The sequence below is a fragment of the Equus przewalskii genome, chromosome 22 (assembly GCF_037783145.1).
Source record: "Equus przewalskii isolate Varuska chromosome 22, EquPr2, whole genome shotgun sequence".
NCBI classification, from domain to species: domain Eukaryota; kingdom Metazoa; phylum Chordata; class Mammalia; order Perissodactyla; family Equidae; genus Equus; species Equus przewalskii.
In genome coordinates this window covers 34,237,333-34,264,616 of record NC_091852.1, presented here as the reverse complement: position 1 = coordinate 34,264,616, position 27,284 = coordinate 34,237,333, and the positions used below count along the sequence as shown (strand labels likewise).

The 27,284-nt window shown below is 44.4% G+C and overlaps 1 non-coding gene across 2 annotated transcripts; it reads left to right on the top strand.

The window, feature by feature from the left end:
* The first annotated feature begins 961 nt into the window (after positions 1 to 961).
* Positions 962 to 18,361, top strand: LINC03041 (long intergenic non-protein coding RNA 3041). 2 transcript variants are annotated; one of them, XR_011531556.1, is made up of 4 exons: positions 962 to 1,098; positions 16,132 to 16,240; positions 16,826 to 17,402; positions 17,802 to 18,359. It is a non-coding gene; the product is annotated as a long intergenic non-protein coding RNA 3041 (transcript). The 2 variants fall into 2 exon arrangements; XR_011531557.1 differs by lacking the exon at positions 16,826 to 17,402 and having other exon boundaries at positions 17,802 to 18,361.
* Positions 18,362 to 27,284: the final 8,923 nt, after the last annotated feature.

The following is a 27,284-nucleotide window of genomic DNA, read 5'->3' as shown; positions in this document are numbered from 1 at the left end:
GCAATATTTGAAATGCGTTCGGAGTGAGCAGGAATCAGAGATGGAATACACAGGGTCTCCCACTCCACATTAGGGTCATGAGCAGTGGTGGGAAATCCATGGGCAGCAGAGTGACGGATTGGCCAAACAGGGAAATCATAGAGACCCAGAGCATTCATATTTTTATATCCCTTATTACCCTGATTACTCTGCAGGTGCTGACCAGGGCCCCAGGCTGACGACTCACTCTGCAGGTAATCTCACGGCTATATCAATGACACATTGATATTGGGGCCTAGGTGGGGGAGATGATTGACAATGGGAAATGGAGGTTATCTATGAAAGGGACTATCAGTTATGTGCACACCCAGAGGCAGAAGAAGGAATTTTCCCTGAGTGTGGAATTTGCTAGAACAATTAAGAAAGTAATGAGATAAACAGGAAAGAGCATTGGACTGGGAGTCAGTTTGTTTTGCTCCCTACTAGCTGGGCGAGCCCACGATTACTAGATAGCACAATTATTCATTTGTTTGTCTCTGTCCCTCAACAGTGACCTTTAGTACAAACCTGATCTTGCTGATTTGACATCAGTGCCTGGTTCATACTGGGTGCTCAGCAAATGCTTGTTGATTGGATAAATGAGGGAAAGAAGAAAATTATTTGTTGGGAGTGACCCAGTACTCATCCAGTCCAACTCTTTTATGTTAAAGGTAAAGAAATTGAAGCTTGGAAAGATGAAATAACTTGATTGAGGTCCCACTACTTGTCAGGTGCAGGAATAATAATAACAAGGATAATGATGATAGTTAACATAATCAAGTGCTTGAACTGTGCTGTATGTGCTGTTGATTTCTTAGCTGGTTCTCAGCTCTATACTTACTCTTCTATTTTCTCCTCTGTATCCAGGGTTTGGAAACATGAAAACTACATTTCCCAGACTCCCTTGCCAGCTTTGGTTATGTTGTGTCATTGGGAAGCGCTCACAGAATCTTGGGAAATGGGAACAGGGGAGAAGTCATTATGTCACGATTTTAACTAATTAATTAATTGTCTGGTCCAGGTGGCAACAGCAGCAGCTGCAGAAATGGAAGGTGACTGCAGACTGCTGTAACACGGCTGGTGAGTGACAGCACCCGTGGGTTTGTTGGGCTCCTGCAGCCTCAGCATGGGCACAGGCTCCTGGCTTCCTCATCATGGCAGCATCAGTGTCTGCAGCAGTAGGGACAGCAGCGGCATTCAGCAGCCTCGTGAGACAGAGCTGGTGAGCTGTGGGTAATCCCACCTCCCCTTTTGCCCTTCCTGTTCTGGAGGATAGGGTCTTGCTGCAGTTGCTGAGCTCTGTCTGGGAAATATCGCCTTCCTGGTTCTGCTCCAACAGCCCTTCCAGAACATTTGTAACCAATCTCTGGTACTAAATCTCCCTGCTGTGCTTTATGTGGATCCTCTCATTGTATTCTCATAGAAACCTATGAGATGTGAGCCATTAGAACTACAGAGCTACTTTACGGATGAGGAAACTGAGGCTGAGAGACACTAAGTGACTTGCCCAAGGTCACACAGCAAGATGGTGGCAGAGCAGGGAGATAAGCCAGGTCTGTGTAATCCCTAAATCCACATATTTAACTCTGCCCGTGAGAGCAACTCTGCCTCCCGTCAGATTATCTCATGGAGGTCATGTGGGTGCTCAGTAATGGGGTCTTCCTCTCCTGTGCGGGGTGGGACTGATGTCAGTGGGCCCACTTCTTTAGAATGCTCTTCCTCCAGGACCCTTGTTTTCTTGCCGCTTGACCCGAGCCTCATGATACGTCACTTCCTCCATTGACTTTATAGGGGCTGGTTTATCTTTTGTCAGCAGGGGTAGCTAAGGGAATGGTGCTGTTGGCAAGAGAAGCAAGGAGGTTACCTCGAGTGAGGGTTTGAGGGGAGAGCAGGGGGTGGGATGAACAGGCCCAGGGTTAACACACAGCAGGCCAGGCCCCCCTGTCAGGACAACGTAGAGGCAACTAGCTTCTAGCTGTGGGTGGAGATGCACTAGAGGGCTGAGGATTGAAGGACTCAGTTCCCGTAGATGGCTTAGAATGGTGCCTGGCTTACCTTAAGCACTCAACCAGTGTTAGCTTAAGAAAAGGTCACGAGGCGTGAGGTGCTGCAGGAGGTACCAAGGCAAACAAGAGCCAGTCAGCTCGGGGGATGTTCACCCAGAAGGAGCTGAGCTGCGGGCACATGAGAACTGGGACGGAAGAGCTATGAAGCCAGCACAGGCATGCTGGGGGTGGGGGGGTAAGGGGAGTCCTGGGGCACAGAAGGGGCCAGCCAGACTCTGGGCTTTGAGCAGGTTCTTATAGAGGAGTGAGATATGAAGATGTGGCCATGGGGGCGGGAAGCACCTTCCCCAGGCAAAGAAACTGTCTCAGAGGTATTGTCCAGTGAAAGTCTAAACTCTCAGGGGAATTTTTATGAAGCTCCCCATCTCCCTTCTAAATGTCTGACAGCAGCTTCTGTGGACCCCCAGTGCCTTCAGGTGTTGCTCAGGGTTGAAGCCTCCTCCATAAGAGGTAAATTCTAGGAGAAATTTCACCTTTTGCACATCCTTTCCAATCCTTCTCCATCTTTCCTCAAGCACTGCTCACCTCCCCCAGGACTCAGTCACTACAGTGGCTCAGCAGGGACAGAATCCTCTCCCTCCCATCAATGCCATCTGTCCCCTAGCCTATTTCCTCAGGCCCCTGCTGTTGGACCAGGCGGCTCTCTTGATGAATTCACTTGAAGTAAGTTGTGAATGGCTTGTTAGAACTTAAAATGTTCCCCTCCCAAAGAACATTTGTATTTTAACACTGACCGTCAGCACTTCATTCAAAGCGGTGAGTAATGTGGAATTTCAAATGACATGACATAGAACTTACATCAGTTAAGAATGCATCTGGCTGTAACAGGAAGCCATACAACGGTGGCTTAAACAGGGAAAGGTGTTTATTTGTTCCAGGAGTACGTACACACACACACACACACGTTGATTTGTCTGTCCAGGGCTTGTATGGCAGCTCTGTAATGTCAGCACAGGCCAAGCCTCCTTCTCTATTTGGGCTTCAGCCCCACAGTTGCAAGATGGCTGCGGCTCCTTCAGGCATCACAGCCAGGAAGGAGCAAAAGGGAAAAGCCAAAGACGAAGGGGCACTGAGGCAAAGGGGCCACCTTCCCAGGGACTCTGCCTACATCCCACTGGCCAGAACTGAGTCACGTGGCCAGCCCCCAGCTGCAAGGGAGGCGGGGAAGTGAGCCTTTAGTTCTTATTTATTTTGCATAGTTGAGGAGAGTGACGCTCAAAACCAAAATCCAGGTTCTTTTAGCCAGCAGGAAAGGAGAATGGATGGGGAGTTGTCTGTCACAAAATGGGCACAAGCAGGGGCTGGAGAGAGTGTGGAGGACACTTCATCCCACCCTCTTTGTCTATGGGAGAAGGCGCAGAGTGAAGTGCGGAGAGGCGAAGGGGTAGAGCTGAGCAAAACCAGACCAAGCACCCAGGTCTCCGACTCCCGCCTGCCAGCTGCACACCTCATCGCTCTATTTCTTATCTCCTAGAGTTCAGGGACGTGCTTTAAAGCGAGGTGGAAAATGCCACCCTTTCCATCACTGCCCCCACTCTACCCATCGCATAAAGTGTCCCCCTGCTTCCCTCTGGCACAGTTAGCCTGGCTTCTTTTTTCACTTTTTTTTCTTTTCCATTTTTAAGCATACAATTCAGTGCCATTAAGTATATCGACAACGTTGTGCAACCATTGCCATGATCCCAGCCTTTATTTTTCCTTGCTAATCTAATGTTGTTTTTCAGATGTGAGGTTCAGAGATGGGGATTTGAAATAAGGGCAATGAAATTTTAATTCATTCAAATATACAAAGTACTTTTACTTTTCAAAGTGGCTAACGGCTTAGAAACACATGTATTTTCTGCCTGGAAACATGTGGTTTCTTATCTGGATTATTTATCCCCTCCAATAAATGTTGCTGCATGTAACTCTCTTATGCAGAGAGCCAGCATCAGGGCTATGAGCTGCTCCATCTTTCATTCAAGGGCATCAATATCAATCCTCTTGTGTTTGTACTCAGATTCTACAAATAAATTATGTCCTTTGAATGTTCCTGGGGCCATTTTGTGACTTTGGACAGATGAACATTCCTCTGGATTCCTAATCCCTACGAATTGGGCCATAACCAGGAACAACAAGGAGACAGTCAGGGAAGGTGAAGGCGGCCCCCAGCCCACAAACAACCTCCCATTCTTGGAAAAATTCCCACCGAGTCGCACAGGCAGAAAATTGAATCCCGTAACTTCAGTAGACGCGCAACTCTAGAGAGACAACTGGTGCAATTTCCATCTCTTGAAACATTTAAAATGTGTCTGATCAAAGGAGGAGAAAATTAACCACAGTGTAGGAAGCTGGCAGGGGGACGGACAAGATGACCTAATTTGCCTTTCCCATTACTAATTTCAGTAGGAGTCGTCTCTGGGAATTCCACACTGAAATTCCAAGGCAAGCACACCTCGATGGGATCCTGATGGCTGTGAGAATGACAATCAGTTCTTGTGATTTTCGAAGCCTCTGCTGTGGCATCCTTTGGGATTTCAAAGGAACTAAATTCTTCTCAGATAGATACATTGGGCCCCATTCTTATCTACATAATAACTATGGAGAAATTGTCCCTTTGGGTTTCAAAGGATGTGAGTTTGGTCTATCAAAGTTGGGGCTAGGCAATGAATTCATTACTTGCTGAAATAAAAATCAACACAAACATGTCTTTGCCTTAAGAAAAAAAAAAAAAACCACACCACTTAGTTGCTTTACCAACCTCTGGATTCAATTAATTTTTAACATGGAAGTAAAGTTCCCTTTTATTTTTTTTTCCTTTCAAGCCAGACATTTATTTTTAACAGGGGATGAAATCATTTGAGAACAAAACGGGACATCTGTTACTTTATATCTGTTTATTTTAAGTACTTAAATCTGAGTTTGATTTCACACAATTTTGACATTGTTGCTTCATTAATAATCCTTACGTAATTGCGACCTCGGAGTGCGCCCTGCGATTGCAGCATTCACTTCTCATTAGCGCAGAGTCGGATAGGAAAGCCAGAGTCGCCCTGGGATGGAGAGGCTTCTAGGTTCAAAGCTGGTCTGAATGCTGAGCTCGGCAACAGCAGGAAACCACCTCAAAAAGTGCAAGGAGAAGGCCTCTAATGGGGCTCAACGTTAGTGATGGCCTGAAGTCTGCTGTTAACATCTGCATAGTCCCATTCTGCAGGAGCTGTTGGATGGGAAACCTAGAGGCAGCTGTGGTTGCAAGAGCAATAAAAGATTGCGTGTGAAACACGTACAATTAACTCATACACACGTGTGCAGAACAGTGTGTTGGAGCAGAGGTACTATCCATCCACCAGGTCGGCCAACCCGCTTTTCAAGGTCACCCAAACGCCGGGGGAGCAATGGGAAGGCAGTTGCAGAGTGATGGGCAGAGATAGGATGTGTGAGGGCTTCACAAAGAGGCGGCTCTGGAGACACAGGGGGCTGGAAGAAGGGGTGGCCTGGTACCTGTGGCTGAGAATCAAGATGTGGAGCTCAGAGACGGAGATTTGAAAGAAGGGCAGTGGAATTTTTAATTTGTGCATTCATTTATAGACCAAATATTTAATGAGCTCTACGCCAAACACTGGATATACATTAGTAAATAGGTGGTCCTTCCCCTTCTGAGGGCTAACAGAGCAGCGTGCTATGACAGAGAAGGACTGAGGGGCCTATTTGAGATTTAGGGTGCCATAGAAGGATACTCAGAGAGGTAAGTTGAGACATGAGGATGCGAAGAAGCTGCATGTGGGAAGACAAAGGGAGAGAGAATTCAAGCCAGAGGAAAGAAAATAAAGGACAGCACAGAAGGGGAAGGAGATTGGCTTGTTGGAGGAATGGAAAGGAGGCCAGTGTGGCTGGAGTGCAGTGAGAGAGAGAGTGGAGAAGGGGAGGAGAGAGAAGATCGAAAAGGAGGCAGGGATCACGCCTGGTCTGGCAGGCTAGGGGGAGGTATTTGGACTTAACTGTATGCACAAGGGCAGTTACTGATAGTTTTAAGCTGGCGGGTGATGTGATTTGGTTTATGCTTTAAAAAGATCATGCTGGCTATGCAGGGAATGCATTACAAGGGGAAGGAGCTGAAGCCGGGAGATTAATTTCATAGGCTCTTGTCATGGTCCAGATAAAGGCGACAGTGGAGGTGTGGGGAGGGGGTGGATTGGGGCAATCTTTAGGGTCAGGTCAGCAGGGAATGCTGACGGATTGGATGTGGGGAGCGAAGGAAGAGGAGGGATCAGGACCATCCTGAAGGTTTCTGGCTCCAGCATCTGGGTGAATGGTGGTGCTATTTACCATGATGGGAAGGTGGGGCGGGGCTGGGACAAGGACACCAGGTTGTTGGGGTAGGGTTGGGGTGGGCAATCAAGTATTCCATTTGGGGCATGCTTGCCTTCAGACGTCAAATTGGCATTTGAATATTTGAGTCTGGAGTTCCTAAGAGAGGTCTGGCTTGGAAATATAAATTTGAAGTTGTTGACAAGTGATGATTTTTAAACCAAGACAATGATTGATCTTAGATTTTGAATTAAAGTGGGTAAGTGTTGTGCTGGTTAGAGGTTCTCCAGGGAAGAGACAAAGGTGCCATATTTACTTCACAATATTTTTTGGAATATTTTAAAGTAAATTACAGACGCGATATTTCACCCCTAAGCTTTTTAGTCTTCGAAAAATCAGGACATCTTCCTACTTAAGCACAATCCCAGGAAATGACATTTATGGTTGTCAACTCAGTGCCAGGCTCTTGCCCCAGGCCCAGCACTGTCCACTTATATTTTTCTTTTCCTTTTTCTTTTCATTATTTTTTTTGTGTGGAAGATTAGCCCTGAGCTAACATCTGCTGCCAATCCTCCTCTTTTTGCTGAGGAAGAGTTGCCTTAACATCCGTGCCCATCTTCCTCTGCTTTATATGTGGGACGCCTGTCACAGCATGGCTTGACAAGCGGTGCGTAGGTCCACACTCGGGATCCGAACCGGCTGCTGAAGTGGAACATGTGAATTTAAGTGCTGTGTCACTGGGCCAGCCCGTATATTTTTCTTTTAACCTTTACCTGAATAAAATGAAAAAGATGTGATTGGCCCATTCTGTCAATGAGGACACTATAGCTCAGAGAAGGTTCGTGAATTATCCCAAACTAGATAGCTAGGGACTCTGGAGCCGGGATCCAAACTCAAGTCAGACTGACTCTAAAGCTTTCCCTCTATGCCTCCTTAGCTGTAGACAGAGGCCTAGAAACCCTCTTCATGGAAGGCACAGGATTCTTCTGTCCCTCTGAAGCCTACCCTTGACTTGACCTCTTTTTCTTAGAGAATTATCCTCTATGATTCCCATTCTTTGCTGAGGTCCGAGGACTATGCTCTCTTTCCGCCAGGCTGCAGTGGACCCTTCCCTGAAGGCATTGGGGTCCAGGAGGAATCTGGCTGCAGCCTATCAACCCAATTATCATAGGTTTCAAAAGCCAACTTTCAAGCAGTCCTTGGCTGCCCGCACCATGCCAGGGATGGGGACAACAGCCTTTCCCTGGAGTTTGGCAAGTGAGTGGTGATAGAATAAGGGGTCCTGATGGTAGCGACAGGATGAAGCAGGGTACATTACCATTTTACCTTCTGTGGTCATATCAATGCGTCATGCTCCCAGGGCTGCCCTCCTGAGGAAAGCTTAGGGTTGTGCTCCCGGGGACCCTGCCCCAGCTTCCTGAAAGCCATGACTGGGAAAGTGATGGGGTGACAGCAGTTGACTCAGTACACTGCCTCTTCTACTCTCCCCAGGAAGGGTGTTCCTGGCTCACTCCCACCATCATCCTTCTTGTGGATGTACGTGGAGAGGCCTCTTTCACTCAAAGGAGGTATATGTACAACCAGTGCACCCAGGGAGGGCTCCCCAGCACTCTCCAGGCCCTTCGCCTGCTTTAGTTTTCTTTATACCACTTCTCATTATCTGTTGTAAGTGCATTTGCTTATTATCTATCTCTCTGCTAGAATTTAAGCTTCCTAAAAGCAGAACCTTTACCAGTTTGCCTCACGATTCATCCCCAGCACCTGCAAGAGTGCCTGGCACATTGTAGGCACTTCACATGTTTGTTGAATTAATAATTGAATCAGTCAATCAATTATATAGAGTCACAAACATCTAAATATTAACTGAGTTCAAAAATAGTCCAAAAGAGACTTCTGTCCACTCCCCTACAACAAAGCTCCAAACACTTTCTCCTCCCATAAATCTCAACAACAAAAAGAAAAGAAGAAAGAAAAAAAGAGAAAGAAGAAAGGAGAGAAGGAAGGAAGGAGGGAAAGAAGGGAGAGAGGAAGGAAGGGAAGGAGGAAGGATGGGAGGGAGGGAGGAAGGATGGGAGGGAGGGAGGAAGGATGGGAGGGAGGGAGGAAGGATGGGAGGGAGGGAGGAAGGATGGGAGGGAGGGAGGAAGGATGGGAGGGAGGGAGGAAGGATGGGAGGGAGGGGAGAGCGAATACAGAGAACATGGGAGCACACTAGAGGGAGCCCCATTCAGAGCACAGCAGAGACCCCAAGCTGGCTTCTAACCTCGAGTGGGGCAGGAGAAGGTTGCATTCCTCTAAAGCCAGAAATCTAAAGGAACTGGAGCTTTCGACCATCAGCTTATTCCAGGCTGGCTTAGAGGTCTGGGGAGGACATTCAGGTGCTCTGAAATACAGTGATAATCAAGAGAAAGAGGGAGTCTTAAATTGAGAATGGAGAGCAATAGACTCAGGTTAATGGAAGCACTAGCAATATTAAATGAAATTGCGCTACCACTTCTTCATAAGACGGCACTGGGGAGCCTGCTCTTTGCATAAGCAGGGAGGGTCCTGGGATTTAGCGGGAGGGCGGAGGAGTTGGGGAATCAGTCATGCAGCAACCATTACCAGTCCAGGGGAGCCCAGCTCACAGCCCCTCGGCGCATCTGCCGCATATTTACTCAGGCCCACTCAGGAGCCAGGCAAATTTGGGCAGGATTTCAAGGGAGCCTGGAGCTAGGGGAGCCTGCGTTAGTCCAATTAAATGAAGCAGTATCAGGTGGAAAGTAATTCTGAGTATTCACCATTATAGGGAATTTTGTGTTTAAGCCCCTCTGTGGACCTTTTTTTAATGAAGAACTAAACTGCGGGGTCTGGAGGTGGGCAGGAGGAATTGCTCCAACTCACAGAGCTGAATCTCTCCCCGAGGAAGGCAGACAAGGGCCTGTGAGGTTTCAGATGGGCTGCATCTTCCGGCTCCCGTAGGAACTCCCACCTGGGCCCCGGGATACCTCTGTGGATGTGTCACTTCCGCTGTGTAAAGATAACGGGGAGACCCCACCAGGCCTGGGGGTGCTAAGAAACTGTATCTGAATGATCATAGGTGGATCCAGCGCGCTGAAATCTTTGGGGGGGGGTTGGTCTTCTTTCTACTTCCTGCCTTTCTTTCTTCCTTCCCCTGAGCTGGTCTTCCGAGGCAGCGGAAGCGGCAAGAGTGAAGATAAGCTAATAGGGTTGCAGAGAATCAAGAGTCTTACATAACTCTGTTAGGGAAAACAAGCCCACCAGGGTGGGTAGTAAACCAAAGAGGCGGAGGGTGCAGTTCGTGAGTTCAAATACCACAGAGAGGATGAGCTGCTTTCCGACTGTTGAAGGTACTGATTGGAGAAATCTATCAGGAGACATCACAGAGGACTTACAGTGAACCAGGCCCTGTGCACATCTGGGGGCCAGGCGGGTTGGGGACAATATAGAAAAGCACAAAACAGGGTTTGGGCCCTCACATGCCTCTTGATCACAGTGCCCTGAAGATACTTGTAGAACAAAACAGACAAAGCATAAACGTGTGAAATGAACTAACCATGCATAATTTAACCCCACAAACAGCGAACGCCCTAATTCTTCCTTGCCTGCCAGTGTCCTCTGGGTCTATTTGAGAATCCTCTCCTGCTCACCACTCCTATGACTGTCCAGCAGTGGCCACCAAGGGTCGGGCAGGGAGAGCAGAACCTCCCAGGTACAGGTGTGTGGTTGGTCAGCTTTTTTTCACCATGCACCGGCGATTCTAAAAAATGCCAGCGACAAAATACGCCTCTTCCTGTCCCCCCCAAAGTTTATGTTGGTCTAAGTTAAACCGTGTTGCAGTTACCGTTGAGTTTTATATACAAATATTAGTACATTTTTGTTGCTTATCATTTAATAAAGATTGTATTCTGTATGGAAGTTAATTCAGAAATTCTCAGCCATCTGGTCTCCGATACAGGCAGACACGGGTTCATGTTCCTTTTGGGAGTAAATTCTTGCAGTTAGGGATCCTTCGCGTTCACACTGGGCGCAGTTTACATCTTTAACTCCTGTGATAGAACATAGCCCTGCATTGAAACAATAGATGAAAAGAAACCCAGCGATAGTGTGCGATTGTAAGGATGAAGCAACAAGACTTGTCACATCAATTCTGTTATTTTATGTGACCTCTTTTTTGTCTTTGTTTTAAAACTTCAAGACAGTAAAACGGAGTGCAAACTGTGAGATGTAATATTTTTCTTTAATCCATGTAAATTTTAGTGCACACATGAGATATTTTGCTGACTTGGAAGATCTTTAAAGTTGAGATCTCCTCTCTTTAAATGGCTAGTTATTAGTTTTAAAACGAAACAACAAAAATAATTATGGTTGAAAACTACATGCTGATTCCTAGAAATTAATGCTGTGGCATGAGGAGGGGGTGTTAAATAATGCTCTGCTTTGGCAGGTCAAACACACCAGGGATGCCTGTGCTTCCCAGAGATTCTAGAACTCATCCTGCAAGGATTAAGACCTGAACTCATGACCTGTCTGTTGCTTGAGTGGGTAGAATTACCTCATTTTTATACATCAAGGCAATTCAGGTCCCTCCATAATCCCATCTGTCTTCTACCTTCTTCCTCTCTGGTCCTCAATGTTAGCCACTCAGAACACCTCATAGGCCCCCTTATTTCGTATTCTCACAAGAAGAATTTTGGAAAGCGGAGTTGACTATTTTTTTTTTTTTCTTTTAAGCCTGCTACTTGTTTTACCCTATTTCTACTTCCAGATTTCTTTTTGGCCCTGCCTTAGTTCTTTAATATCTACAAAGGGAGCATACCCAGGAAAGGGTGGGTTGGAAAGAATACAGATCGGTAGATTTGAGGGAACCACTCTCCCCACCCCCAATTAGAAAACTGATCAAAACAATTGCTTAAGAAGTCCACTTAATAAAGGACTGAAAAATATGAATCACGATCAGGGGATTTATCAGAAGTATTAAAAGAAGACATGTGGGACCAATTTCCCAAATAGGAAAGCATTATTTCCCTGGAAATAATCCAGGGAAAACATAGAACTGGGAATTTCAATATTTTGCAAGAAAATGGAACAAATCTTGAGAGAAAGCCTCAGTGAGCAAGACAACAGGACGATGAGAAGTTAACATAGCGTGTTTATGAAAAACTGAGCTTGCCAAACAAACTGGATCTCTTCTAACATTTCAGCTGCGGGATTAGAAAATGAGGTGGCTTCAGTGCACTTCATGTGTCTTCATTTTTGTGATGGATTTAATATGAAGACTAGAAAAAGCTTAGCGGTAGTGGGAATTGGAGAGTGACTAAAAGACACACAAGCAGGTGGCACTGCCTCAGACCCAGACAGGAAGTTTCCAGCAAAGTGCCAAGAGGATCTCTCTCTGGCCAGGGTGGTTTCATTGATGTTCTGGAAAGGAAATTAAACAGCATGTTACTGGATGGAGGAGTCTAGGTTTAAGAGCTATCTGATATGGAGTGATAGAGACTGGAGAGGATTAGCAGAGTCTGTGATCAGCGTGAGCCACTCTCTGTGCACCTAGCAGCTGAGAGCGTGAACTGGACCGGAGCTGACATGGAGAAGTAGAGTTGCATGACTGAGGGAGCAACTCCTCAGAGCCCAGCTGGCGGGCTGCCACCCTTTGGCATTGACAAAGAGAAGAGTGTGTTCAGAAGAGACTCCCAGGGCAGAAGAGTCTGGCAAAAAGCTGGAGATTGTTAAACCAGAAAAAGAGAAGCCTCGGGATAACACGAGTGCCTTCCTCATATGTCTATAGGGATGATTTGCAAAAAAGGGGCTGTTGTGGGTTGAATTGTGTTGTGGGTTGTTCGTATGTTGAAAATTCATATGTTGAAGTCCCAACACTCCATTACCTCCGAATATGACCCTATTTGGAAATAAGCTCATTGCAGATTTAATTAGTTAAGACGAGGTCATACTGGAGTACGATGGGTCCCTAAACTGATATGACTGGTGTCCTTATAAAAAGAGGAATTTTGGAGACAGACATGCACACAAGTAGAATGCCAGGCGAAGATCTAAAGCCAAGGAATGCCAATGATTGTCAATGAACCATCAGAAGCTGAGAGAGATCAACGGAAAAATCCCCTCTCACAGCCCTCAGAAGGAGCCAACCTTGCTGACACTTTGATTTTGGACTTCCAGTCTCCAGAAATGTGAGACAATAAATTTCTGTTGTTTACACCACCCAGTTTGTGGTGCTTTGTCATGGCAGCCCCAGGAAACAAAGACAGGGGCTGAAGTCATTCGGTTAGACATGGCTCTTGCTGGTGAGTGGCTGGGTGTGTCAAGAAGGCGGAGTCCACAAAGGCAGTGGAAGAAAGACCTTTCTAACAATTCAACTGCCCAATAGTGGGCTGAGCTGCCTTTGGCATAGTGCGCTTTCTAGCACTGAGGATGTTTCAAGTGGAGACTGGATGACCACCTGCTTGGGATATACTAGAGAAAATTCCTGCCTTGGGACCAAGGTGGGGATGGGTCACCTCCAAGATTTCCTTCAATTATAAGGCTTATTGATTCTAACTATGAAAGTGTTCAATGACAACAAAAAGCTAACTTCAAATTTTAAAATTGGGAATTGTTCTGTTCTTAAAAAGGACATAATGTAAAGAAGCAGAAAAAAAGAACCAGTAAAATATAATTCCACACAAGAAAAAGTGCAAATATTAATGAGGGAGACATTTCAAGAACCCACTAGCCAGGAAGTCCATGAAGAACAGTAATGTCAAAAACAAAGGGACGTTGAATTATATTAAAGACATTTACATAATGTAGCTACAAGCCAGTGTGGTGTAATACGAACATTATCTGTAGGGGTTAAAAGAGTGGAGTTTCAAGTAAGGTAGCTTCCTGTCATGAAACCTAAGAGCTTTGTGGCCTTGGCCTATGTGGTTAACTTCTCTGAGCAGGAGTTTCCTCACCTGCAGCATGGGACAACATCGCCTGGCTCCCAGTGTCAGAAGGATGACGGGAGATAATTGATGAAAAGTGCGGGGCACATAGTAAGAATTCAAGAAGGGATGACTATTCTTCTTATGAAATTATTGTCCCCAGAGCCAAAACGGAAGGCTGTTTACACACACACATACAAAGAGAGAGAGAAACAGGGATGACAGAAATCAAAGTTTTAAACAAAAGTCAAAGAAAAAAAAGAGGAAATTTTTTGTTAGATTCTATGACCTGAACAATGATCTTTCCTATTAAATGCAGAAGTTCCACTTACAGATATTATACCCAAGTTAAGTTCTTGGGAATCATGGTCTGCTACCTCATTCCACGTACTCTTGAGTGGGATGGTGGACAAGCGTTAATGGGTGAACAGGTCATTTGAAAGCACTGAAGGCTGGCCCATGTCTGAGACTTTGGTCTGATGTGTGGCCTCGGATAAACTTCTCTCATTCTTGGTTTTCTCATCTGTAAAACGGAGCTTAGCAGGTTGATGGGATGACCAGATGGGACCAGACTTGGTTAAAGTGTTAGACAAAGGGCAGTGTAAACGTTGAGCATGTCAGCGCTGCATCCTCATAGCTTTGGGATGGCGATTATAGGCACTTACTCTGCCCCCAAGTGAAAATGTCCTAAATACCAGGGGAAGCGAGGGGCTATTTATCCTGATGGAGCCAGTCAAAAGAGGAGTAATGTGTGAAATTAAGGTAGATAAGGCTTTAAGGAAAGGAAAAACTTCTGTTCAGCAGGATCTTTTAGATAATGAAGCGGTCTCTAAGGAAACTTTGAAGAACCTGGAAGTGGAAGGAACACTAAAATAGGCAGCAGATCTGCCTACTGAAACACGAGTGATTCAGAGGTTCAATCTCCTCTTCGTCCTCGTAGCTTCTCCATCCTCGTTTACCTTTATGCTTTTTCCAAGTATGTTTCTTAATCTGAATTGCTCCTTATGTGAGGTTCCGATGCATTCCTGGAGTCATTTAAATTGGTCCATGTTTGTAGCATCTGGTGATAGAATCGTGCCTTATAAAGGCACCTGCCATCTCTCTCCTTGGCCCACCCTCACTGCCTCCCGTCACCCCACTCCAAGTTTGCAGCAGGCCCTCACAGCCTGGCTGACTCTTCCGCCTCAGTGTCAGCCTCCTCATTAGGCATGCTCTGGAGCTGGCTGGTGTCAGAGCTGGCCGATGCATCAGAATGCAGGGCATGCCTCAGGCTCCTAGGAAGCTGCACATTTCGCATGAAATATGAAGGCAACAGCCAGCCCAGGGGAGACCCAGGGTGAATTTAGTGGAATAGCAGCAAAGGTGGCTATTGGGGGAGGGGTGCTCTGTAGGGTCAAGGAGAGGATGTGGGCACCCATCACATATTTTTAAGGACACCGTTTTGCAGGGGGTGATACAGGGAGGGGACACCTGGTTTATACATCTTCTTGGCTGCTCCCGACAGACACTCCCCGGTTACCTTCTTTCTGCATATGCTCACGGTAGATCCGTGATTATGGTGATGTGCCCTTTTGAGATAGGCAGCCGGCTCTGGCTCTGTCTCCTGCTGTGCTCATCACCGATTCTTGAGTTTCCCTTTTGGGACAACCTGAAATCATAAGAGCAGTCCATGTGGATTTCGGAGCACCTGACAGTAAGAAGCATAATAAAAGTAATGATTGTCCAGCAGGCTCTGGGGATGCTTGTCGCATAGCACCATGGGCCTGCAGAGGTTAAGCATGCTTAGCAAGTGGTGTCCTCAGATGGCTCTGTGGCCTGACATGAAAACCTGCCTTTAACTTTCTCCAAATTCTCCCAGTTTCCAACCAAGCCTCCTTGCTGGGGTTCTAGGCAGCCATTCTGAGATGAGGGGAAAACCATTCATCTCCATCTTAAGAATTAACACCCACCATGTGTGTTGGACACATTATAGTGTAATTTGCTTGGACATCTCCGTTAGAACACGTACCCACTAGAGTGTGGTGGGTTTATGTGGAGATCCATGCCCTGGCCGCTCTGTCCAGGAAGCAGAGATGTTGTCTTATTGGTTGTTCTATATCCAGGGAATGGCACTTAGTAGATATTCAATAAGTACTGAATAAATTCTATTTGGTGCGACCTCCCTCCCACCCGTCACACATCCAAGTCATTAAGAAACATGAGTCTACTGGTCTCTCCAAATGCAGAAAGTTTGAGAAGCCATTTTTTCTCCCCTAAACTAAAACCACAGTGCCCAATATGGTGCACTCAAACAGGGCACAGGTTGATTCCATTTCATACCGTCAGTTACAGAGCATCCCACCTTCTTTTGATCAGTGAGCAAAAAATTATTTTTATATATATATGTATATTCCCCTGTTAAAAACATAAAAGTATATATATATTTCCCCTTAAAATGTATATGTACATATTTTCCCCTTAAAAGTAATTCTTGGGTTTTTAAGGTCTCCATGGGCTCCTCGGCAGTAGTTGACAAGTCAGTAGGAGCTGCGTGATTCTTTTTTCTGGAAACCTCCTGGAGTCAGGAGAAGAAGGGCAGATGCCCAGAGCTGCAGGGTCATCCTGCCTGCCCCTACCTGTGATGGACACCATCTGCCTTCCTTGGGAAAGTTTTCTGCAACAAATTCCAAAGCCATCATTTCTGGCAGGACTGCCTGCTGCACACCTCCCAGAGGCACCATTCCCCTTGAGGCTGCCCTGATGGTTGGAACGTGGAGAGTCAACACATAAGCTTGTCTTATATGTGGGAACCTTCAGCACATCTAATCGTATTTGGTGACTTTCTGTTAATCTTGCAGAGGAATTGGCTTCCTTGTGAAGTGAGAGGACTGTCCTTCTGTTTGGTTCCTGAAGGAGAGCAGCAGGAGGCAGCAGGATTTGACTAAAATGCTGGACTCTCACATGACTGTAAGCTCCCTGGGGGCAGGGCATATCTGTCCTACTGCACTGCTGGGTCCCCAGGGGCTGGAACAGTGCCGAGGACAGGGTAGGCACTCCACAGGCATCTTGATTGACTACCGCAAAGAAAGTACAGTGTCTCAGTCTCTAGCCAGTGATACGTTCAGGGCTGGTCAATGAGAATCCGCCCTGGCTTTGATATACAGATAGCGAGAGAGAGAGAGAGAGAGAGAGAGAGAGAGAGAGAGAGAGGAAGAGAGAGAGAGAGAGAAGTTCTCTTTCTTAGGGGCTGCTAAGTTGGGAGCAGGATGCTAATCACAAAGAGGAGAGAATGAGGCTATCAGACAAGATGAAGAGATGGCGAGAGAGAGAGAGAGAGAGAGAGATCAAATGAGCTAGCCCTAACAATGTAATGTGACTGTATCTTCAGCCCCAGCTGAAGATCTAACCCAGAACGTCTTAGTTATATGACCCAATAAATTTCTTATTTATTTATTTGCTTAAAGTAATATTAGAAGAGGGTTTCCGTCACTTAAAACCCAAAGTGGTCTGACTAATACACTTGTTTCATACAATCTCTTTCTCCTTTCAAAGCTTTTCATTTGCTCCATGCTGACAGCTGACTCTCCGTAGATTTTATGCATATGGATCTTCTAAACGTCTGTTTTCACACAGCGGTCATCTTGCGCATCCCTTTTGCTCATTTAAGCAGAACTGTGTTCAAGCCACGCACTCAGGGCAGATGCATCCTTCCTATACAAAGGATCTAGACAGAGAATTCTTCAAATTCCCTGGATAACAGACTTAACAGTTCCCAGTGGTGACAGATCCTCAGATCCTCAGAACACACAGCATCCCCTCAACAGCTCACACGAACTCTGCAGTGGACCTCAGCTAGGGCACCCTGCTCTGTGCTCAGCTCTGCTGGGACAGCACTCAATAGTTTGTAGTTTGCTTCACAGGAATGAAGTTTGTCTCCCCAGTTAGACAGGAAACGTGCAGTTGTCAGAGAACAAAGGAGAGAAGAAGAAAGATGTTCGGTGAACATCTCCCATGTGACAGACACCGTCCACGGCACTGCACATCCCTGTGAGATAAATGACTTCCTCGTCTATAGTCGCGGACCCAGGCTCAGAGTGGTTCAGCAGCCACTTGCCCACAGGCTGAGCTGGTAAGCAACAGAGCAGGTCTGTCTGATCTGGGCGTCCATGCTTTTGCTCCCTCCTCTCAGTGGCCTCTGAGGCCGTATTTTGATAGGCTCAGTCCAGACCACTCAGCACCGTGCTGCCACACTGTCAAGTCCAACAGTGACAGCACCATGTTTATCGCCATTTAATACTAACCTAATGAGGAGGGAATGTTATAGACCACCCCCTCCATAGTGTGAGAGAATTGCGTGACATGGAGATGCACAGAAACAAGAGAAGTCTGGAGTCCAATTTCCTTCCTCTGTGGCCCACCCAGCCTCTAGGGTAGAGAGCACAGCCTAGGAAGGCGTTCTGTTCCCGAACAGGCAGGGGTGCCTCTGGCTGGGCGTCAGCCACTGACCCACCTCGTTTTTGTTCTGCAGGTGTTGGAAAGAGGATGCAGCCATCCCCAACCCCCAACAGGGAAGGGTGGAAAGTGCTGCACTGTGCAAGGGCGAGTGTACACATGTGTGTATGTGTGGTCCTTGGAGCGAGGGCCAGGCAAGGACCAGTCTGCAAAACAACATTAAGAAACTGAAACATTTTCCACTGAGAAACAGAATTACTGCCCGTGGAATTCTTACCCAGCCTGAGAAGCTAGCAGCAGCCCCTCCTTTTCATTAGTTAAACAAAGAAGGTTATTTTTCAAATGAAAATTTTCAGTGTGGAAAACAATCTAATTCCTGGGGCTTTTCAAGAAGCAAGATTCTCAGTGCTCGAATCAGCCTGTCTATGTGGACATGCAGCTGCAAAGGGCGGTGCAGGTACCTTGATGAAATGAAAGGCAGGCCTGGCCAGCGGGGCACCCAGGACTCAGCTTCAGGCCTCTGTGAAACAATCCCAGGTAGGAAGGCCAACAGAAGGAATGAACGATGGCTTGGAAGATTTGACTGTCTGCTAGGGAAAAAATAGGTGTAAATAAAAATATTTTCTGTATGTCCATTAAATGACCCTCTTTCTTCCTCCAAGTCAATGAACTCCCTCTGGCCGGAAAATAAGCTGCAAACTCAAACCCTGCTTGGTTCAACAGGGCTTGTTCAGCTTTATTGAACTCGTAGCCTTCAGATTTCTCTCAAGCACAAACTGGCTTCCATTCGGGTACCCTTGGGGTAACATCATGTCTTTCTCTTGAGCTGTTCTCTTCATGAAAGCTCCTGGGTACTTGCATTGTTTCACGGCAGGGAAGAACATGGAGGCAGACTGCCGGGTTCAAACACCAGCTCCATCACTTAAAAGCTGTGTGCACTTACTCTTTCTGGGCCTCAGCTTGCCCATCTGCAAAGTGGACTAGCAGTGGTACCAATCTCATAGAGTTATCATGAAGATTAAACGAGAACACGTTTAGAATGCACCTTAGTAGTTTCTGGACACAAGAAGAACTCACTAAAATTGTGGCCATTCTTATGAACTTAAAGGGACAGGACAGGTGGTCATAGGCCTAAGCTTTTTAAATTAATAAATATCATTCTTTGAGGTTCCTACTTTTCCCATCTCACTTGTGGAGAGCACATTGTTTAAAAACATAAAAGCAGGCAGAAAATAGGCTCTCTTCAAATCAGAGCTTCCTTCTCTAATCGGTCCGTGAACATTTCGGGGAGCGCTCTATTTAACTTGGCTGGCCCCTGGTTTTGCCGTGAGTAATATGTTGGGCTTCATTTCAAACTCCACACAGCCAAGATCACTGGATACTTGAGCTTCCCCAAGCTGAGTTGATACAGCTGCTCTGCCCCTGGTCACTGGTGAGTTGTCCCTGTGGATTCTAAAGGGCCTTAACACTGACAGGTCAAGGTGCATGGGCCAGCCACAATGCTCAGGGACAAGGGCTTCCACAGAGAAGGGGCTCAAGTGAGACAAGGCCCAGGAGATCTGAGAAGCACTAATGGGGAGTGAGAGAAGGCTGAGACAGGAGGGGCATGGCCAGAGGTTGCGGAGAGAGAGGGCTTGATGCATGGCTGTTGGGAGAGCAGCGTTGCTCGGAGCATCCTTGCTCCTATGAAAGGAGTACCGAAGGTGAGAGGAAACCATCCTGATCATGAAGTTTCCACAGAGACAAAAGAAGGGAGCCAACACTCTCCATGTCCGGATTTCTGGGACCAGTTAGATTAGATGATGGATACTTGCTTTAAAAGGATTGAGTGGGGCTTTCTTTTAAACACAGACTTCATTTCAAATGGAACTGAATGAACTAAATTTAATTTAGACATTTTTTTCCCAGGAACTTAGCTCTGGCATGAAACATGGCTTGCCTGCAGCCACTTGAGAACACATTCTGTGAGACAACAATGCTGATGGACAAATAGAGCAGAGTGTTAATTGTGAGGCTGGCCTAACCTCGATGACGGGCGGGCTGGTAAACAGATTGAAGAAGCTAATGACTATTTAGTGCTTTCTTTCCAGGCTGGCAAATGTCTCTTTGGCTTCTGAGGTAGCAACACCCTTACCTTAAAAGGTTTGGATTGATGAACTATTAAACTATGGGCCTATTAAAGCCCCTTCCCAAGTCTGTAGGGAAACCCAAGCATTTCAAAAGTGAGAGATAATGAAGATGTTCTAGAAGCAATATGATTATGAGTATACATTATAAATGATAATTACAATTAATCATATTAGCCGTCACAGTCTCCCAACATTATCACTTAACACTGGTAGATTCATCTTCCCCATGTGCTTTTGAAGACAAATTTGCCTCAAAGTCCAAATTTTCCCCTTTGATCTCTATGTCCTGAAGATAGGCATATGATGGGGAGTGAGGTTTGGGTATTATATGAAGGTGGGGAGTTGTGATGTTCTGTAAGTTCTAGAACTTCGGAACCTACAGGGCCCCCAAATGAGGCACTCGTGCAGTTTGTCTGGTTATTTCGATACTGTCACCAGTCCATTTACATGCCATCCATGGTAAAGCATTCTTGACCCCTCCCTGCTATCTAAATCAGCCTCCTTCTTTTATTCTCTCTCATAACCTCTTCTTTTGCCCCAAGCACTAATCATGGTTTTTAACTATTTCTTTATATTTATTTGATATTTAGCTCCTCCACTAGATGTAAGCTCAATAGGACCGGGGTCATGTGTTGTTCATGGAGGCTGGCATGTGGAAGGAGCCAGTAAATAACTGCTGAATGAAAGAGTGAGTTGTACAGCTGGGAAAAGCATGTCCTTGGGAAGAAGCTCTACCTTCTCTTTCTGTTGACACCAAACACTCACGATCTCCTTCAATACCGCAAAGCTTGAAAGTGATTTCCCACCTGCCAAGTCCCGTAGCTTTCTGGGTCCTCATCACTTGGCAGCTCTGGAGGCTGATAGAATGAACTCTCCCTGACTGGAAACCCTGCTTCCTTGGCTCCCATGGCTCCATACTCATCCCTCTTCTGTGCCCACTGACTCCTTTCTCCTCTTACTCCTTATGGGGAGGGAGCTACCCAATGGTTCTGGACTCAGCCTGATGATCTCCTGGTGCTGCTCCCGCCCTTAGCTCATTCAGTCTTGGCTTCAGACTTCAGCTTCACGCTGGTACCTCTGAAGTCTACATTTCTCATACTGAAGTGCTCTTTCTCCTGCCTGTCTTTTCTTCTGGAAACATAATCACCATCCTCCCAATCACCTGGCTGGAAAACTTGGAGTCTTTTCTCAACATTGTTCCTCATGTTTACCAAATAGTCAAGATAACAAAATATTGAAAATATTCGCTGTCTTCTCATTGCCCATGACTCAAGTCTCTTGATAATCCAGAACTTCCAAGCTTTCAGACACCCCACTCTTCCCAATTCTCTGCTATACTTTATCCAAATGACTATTTCCAACTTTCCCTTTAGCCAACAATGCCTTTTCTCCCATTTACACTGCCCAAATTCTACCTTTCAAGGCTTATCTCAATACTTCCCATTTTATGTCTCTCTTGAATGTTCCAATCAATTATGATTTCTCCTTCTTTAAACCACCAAATTACTATGTACTTTCAGTTGGCATTCTCTTAATTCTTTATTGTAGAATGGGTTTCTCTGAATTTGTCTATATCCTTTAGAGAAATACTAATAAAAAAATTCCTGGAAAGACTAAACTAGATAAAAAGAGAGTTGGCATAAATTACCAATACACATCCTATAGACATTAAAAGATATTAAGAGGATACTATGAATAATTTTATATTAGTGAATTTGAAAATGTAGGTGAAATGGACAAATTTCTAGAAAAATGCAAAAAAGACTGATATGAGAAGAAATAGATAATTTGAATATTCATATATTTATTAAAGAAATTGAATCCATCATTTAGAATTTCCCTAAAGGAAATCTTGAGGCCCAGTTAGAGTGGAAAATTCTTCCAAATATCTGAGGAAAATATAGTATGAATGTTACACAAATTCTTCTAGGGAATACAACAAAGAGGAGAGACATTTTACTAATCATTTTATGAGACCAGCATAACCTTGATACTGAAACATGTCAAAAGACATTACAGGAGAGGAACATAGATATAAAACTCCTATGCAAAATATTAGCAAATCAAATCTAGACATATAATAAGAGGATTAAATATCACAATAAAGTGAAGTTTATTCTAGAAATGCAAGGTTGGCTTAACACTTAAAAAGCAATCAATAAATTTACCACAGTTACAGAATACAGAAGAAAAACTATATGATCATCTCAATAAATGAATAAAAAGCATTTAATACCACTTAGTACTTGTTCATGATTAAAATGATAACTCTGGGCCAGCCCCATGGCCAAGTGGTTAAGTTTGTGTGCATTGGTGGCCCAGGTTTTCACCGGTTCAGATCCTGGGTGCGGACATGGCACCTCTTATCAGATCAGGCTGAGATGGCGTCCCACATAGCACAACCAGAGGCACTTACAATTAGGATATACAACCATGTACTGGGGGACTTTGAGGAGAAAAAGAAAAAGAAGATTGGCAACAGATGTTAGCTCAGGTGCTAATCTCTAAAAAAATAAAATAAAATAAAATAAGATAAAAAGATAACTCTCATCAAACTAGAACTTAGAAGGAAACTCCTTAATTTGTAGAGGGTATGTCTAATAAACCTATACTTAGTCAGCTTCTGCCTGAGATAAGGAACAAGACAAAGGTCTTCACTCTCACCACATCCGTCCAACACTATACTGAAGGTTCTAGCCAGAGTAATTAGACAAGAAAAAGAAATTTTAAAACATTAGGATTAGAAAATACATAAATCTCATGTTATTTGTGGACATGATTGTATACATAGAATCTACAGGTGAATTATTAGAATGAGTAAGTAAATTTATCAAGACTAATCAATTTAAGATTGACATAGAAAAATCAATTATATTTTTGCATACTTACAGTAAATATTAGAAAATAATATTTTTAATTAAATTCCATTTACAATAGCATTTTAAAAATCAAGTAACTTCATAGGAACAAATTTAGCAAAATAAGCTCCTGACTTATGCATAAAAAATGCAAAACATTACAGAGAATAGTTTTTAAAGATTTAAATAAATAAAAGGATGTACCACGTAAATTGGATTGGAAGACTCAATCTTGTAAAATTATTAATTCACTCCAAATTGGCATATTGCTCCAGTGCAATATCAGACAAAATCTCAGCAGGTTTTCTCTCTTCCTTTCTTTCTTTTTTTCTTGTGAAAATTGACAAGCTAATTCTAAAATTTGCATGGAAATGCAAAGGGTAAAAAAATAGTCTGGCCAAAATTGAAGAAGAAAGTTGAAGGACTTGCACTACCAAATATCAAAACTTATTATAAAGCAACAGTGATCAAGACAGAGTGAAACTGGTGTAAATAGGGACAAATAGACCCATGGAAGGGAGTTGAGATTCCAGAAACAGAGCAGTATATAAGTCACCTGATTTACAACAAAGGCATCATTACAATGCAGTGTGTGAAGAATTGTTCTTTTAGTAAAGGGCTGTGCTAATTGGATTTCCAAAAGGGAAAAAAATTTACCCCCTATCTCACACCATATACATAAATCAATTACAGATGGGTCATAGACTAAAGTGTAAAAAGTTAAACAATAAAGCTTCTAGAATGTAACGCATAAGAATATCTTTATCACCTCGGTGATGGTGTATACCTCAGTGTAGGTATATTTAAACAAGATGTAAAATTCACTAGCCATAAAACAACAGATTGATAAATTGTTCTTATTAAAATTAAGAAGTTCTTCTTAGGAAAAAAAAGAGAAGAAAAGAAAAAGTACAACCATACAATTAAGAGAATTAAAGGGCAAGTCATAGAGTAGGAGAGGATATTTCCAAAAATACATCAGAGAAAGGACTTGTATCTAGAATATTTAAAGATTTCTTATGCAACAACAAGACATACAGTATGTTAAAAATGAAAAAAGAATTGAACAGTTACTTCACAAACACATCTAACGATAACAAATTTATGAAAAGATGCAAAGTTAGGCATGCAAAATTAAAATCCACTAAATGTGTAAAATTTAAGATAAATTGACAGTGCTGAGTATTGGTGTGGACGTGAAGCAACAGGAACTCTCACATTCTGTCAGCTGGACTGTCAACAGGTACAACTGCTTAGAATAACTGTTTTTGCAGTAGCTACTAAAGCTAAACATAAGCATACCCTAGACCCAACCATTCTCTCAGACGTATACCCACAGAAATGTGTACACAAGTGCCTCAAACGATATGCATAAGAATATTCTTAGCAGTGCTATTTTCTACTAGCCAAAGGCTCGAAACAACACAAGTGTCTCTCAAAAGTGGAATGGTATAGATAATGGTATATTCATACAATGGGGTACTATATAGCAATGAAAATGAACGAACTACCACTACACGCCACAACATGGATAAAAATCATAAATATAATGTGGAATGAAAGAAGATATAAAAAAGAAATTTAAAAAGTTGCGTGACTCTTTGTGACCTTCAAAAACAAGCACAACTAACTAATCAATGCTGAAGGATATCTGAAGAGAGGTCACATTGGAGAGTGGGGGTAAAGATGGTAGCTTTGGGGTAATGGTAATGTTCCATGGGCAGATCTGAATGGTGGTCACATGGGTGTGTCTACTCAGAGATATCCATCAAACTGTGCACTAATGATGGGTGTATAAGTTATACTTCAAATGACAAAGCTTATAAAGCAACAATAGCAAAAACCTCGGACTGGAGGATCCATGTAAATACATTTGAGTCCTAGCACTTATCCTGTGCAGATTCCTTTATGTCCTTGTAGTTCTGGTGCTGTCTCCACTCAGAGTTTCCATTGCTTCTGTCTGTGGACATGGTTCTATCACTTTTCTCTATTCCGCCCTTTGCTCTCAATCTGAACTTGAGATAGCGATCTTGCTCCTTGGTCTAGGTATTCTGCCCTAGGAGCTGATTTCTCATCCTCAACTTCTGTTTCAATATTTCACTAACAATGCCTCATATCAGGCTAGTTCTATTTCTTCTAAAAATTTTGTTAATGACCTTGATTTAAATTTATTGTTTAAAAGTTCACGCCTTTCTCATTTAATTTTTCCCTGTTCTTGCCTAATGATGTGTATGTTCTTGTTATCTATAATTTCATAATTACTATTAGATTATTTGCTTGGCCACCATTTCCCCCCTTAAACCCACAACTTTTTACAAAAGGCTTTATCTCTACCTTTTCATCCAGCGGGGTGAAGTTGGGGGTGTGTAAAAGAGGAGAAGCTCTTTTTTGTTCTTTACCCTCCAGCTCCAGCGGTAAAGACCTGGAGGTGATCTGACATGCAATAGGAAAGGGAAAAAAAGGAAGATTCAAAAATGATAACTAAAATAAGTGCTTCCCAGCTACCCAAAATGGTTTAACAGATTCCTTTCCTTATGGATTTAGCTAAGAAGCCGTCTGACCCGAGTCCATTTATGGAACTCTTTGGCCTCGCTTTTATTTTTTCTTTTTCAGAATAAATCCTCTAGTCTTCCATTGGAAACACTGAAGAAACAAGGACGACTGTATTTTTTAATCCAGAGGAAGGTTTTGGCCAGGAATTTTTCAAACACTGGAATAAATTTTTAATTTGGACTTTGATATCCAGACAAGCCCAGCTCATGTTCTCTTGGGTCTCCTTCCCAAAGACCAGACTTCAAACAGACCCGGCTTGCTGTCTTAGCAGAGGCAGCAGAGGAGCGCCACGCCAGCCATGGCAGCAGCAGTCAACAGAAAGCCTGCACAGTCGGCCTGTCTGGGCTGGACCCCCGTTTGCTCCCTCGCGCTGGAAGCCAACACATCCTATTCTGTGGACCTGAAGCAAGGTTTCTCAGAAGACAGTGAACGAGCCCGTCATCCACCAGGGCAGGAAAATTCTGGGGACTCTTACACTTCTATCTGAGGCCCTGCCTGGAGCATTCTCAGTAACACAGGATTCACATCTTGAAGGGAAACAGGCAAATAAATGCTATTTCATTCGGCTTTATTATTTGCTTCTGATTGTTTTGGTTTCCTACTTTAGTCTTTTAGAGTCTGGATTGTGGACGAAATAGATGTGTTTCTTACAGATGAGACCCCAGAGAACCTTTGGTTTAACTCTTGGGTTAACTTCCTGAAAATTCACAAAGCAGGGAATGGGAGGGAGAAAAAAAGAAGCTGATTTTCTGTGACAACTACAGAAGCAGCTCATTTCCTTTTGGAGACCTGGATCAGAGACTATAAGTTATTGAAACTTAATATCCACAGTTCCTCGGAAAACTGACCACCTTGGGTCTCTTCCCATCATTTCCTGTTAATTGTCACCTGAAATAACCAGTTGTGAAAAAGGCATGGGGGCCGAAGCGAAGAAATGTAGTTTGGGGAACATCTAGCCCACTCATGTCCCATAACAAAATACAAATGATTTCACAGCGGTACTGACAGGGTCCTCAGAATAAATCATTTCTACTCCCACCACTGCAAATCACTTACCATGATTGCCTTGAGACAGATTTGGGGAGTTGGCTTTTGGTCACCCAGGCTCTGGGACAATTCCCCCTAGTTACCTTTGAGGATAAATTGCAGTTCTGTCTTAATTTATTACTCTTCCCTTCGGTCAAGGGGCAAGTACTCTCTGTACTTCGGGAAGTCTAGAAACTAAAGGTGACCAGAATAACTGTGGAGTCTTTCCAGGAATCTCCTACCCCCATCCGGGGTGCTGACTCTTGAAAACCTGAGCACACACTTGCTGTGCCGTTGCTGGGCCAGCCTGGTTTTTCTACCAAACCAGGTGCCTGGTCAGACCCAGCCATGCCCTTCTGTGGATTTCCTTTCCTTTCTCCCGTCTTTCTCTCATCCAATTGCAATGAGTAAGGTTTGTAAGCTCTCTTTTACTTTGCTGGAGAGGTCAAGTTCCCATGTTCATTTGACCCATCCAGAGGTCTCCTATGAACCATGCTTCTCATTTGAGTTGGTCACGTTGTGGCCTCCTTGGCCTCCTCAGCACTTTGGCCTTATCTGGGTATCAGTTGTCTCTCTGCCATGGGCTGAGAATACTTGGGAAGAAGGACCTGGTGCCTTGCATCTTTGTATGCCCACTACCTGCCAGAGCATGGATGGGATGAATATCTGAGGAAGCAAGAGAGGGGGAAGGACGATGGGATGAAGTCTTAGCGTAGTGACCCAGTTCTCTGAATCTGGTTGCAAAGTGATAAAAGGCACAGAAACAACTTCCAGAGAAGCTTCCTGGAAAGTCTTTATTCCAAGACAGAAACTCTGATATGAATGCCACCACAATATTGGTAGGATAAGCATGGCTGGGCAGTGTCCTCCAAGACCTGCCAATATTGTCCCTTTTCTCTATCCTGATACCCAGAGCCTTAGCCCTGTCCCTTGTTACTCCACACCAGGGTGGCCACCCTGGACAGATCATGTGTCCCGGCTCCTTGGGGCCCA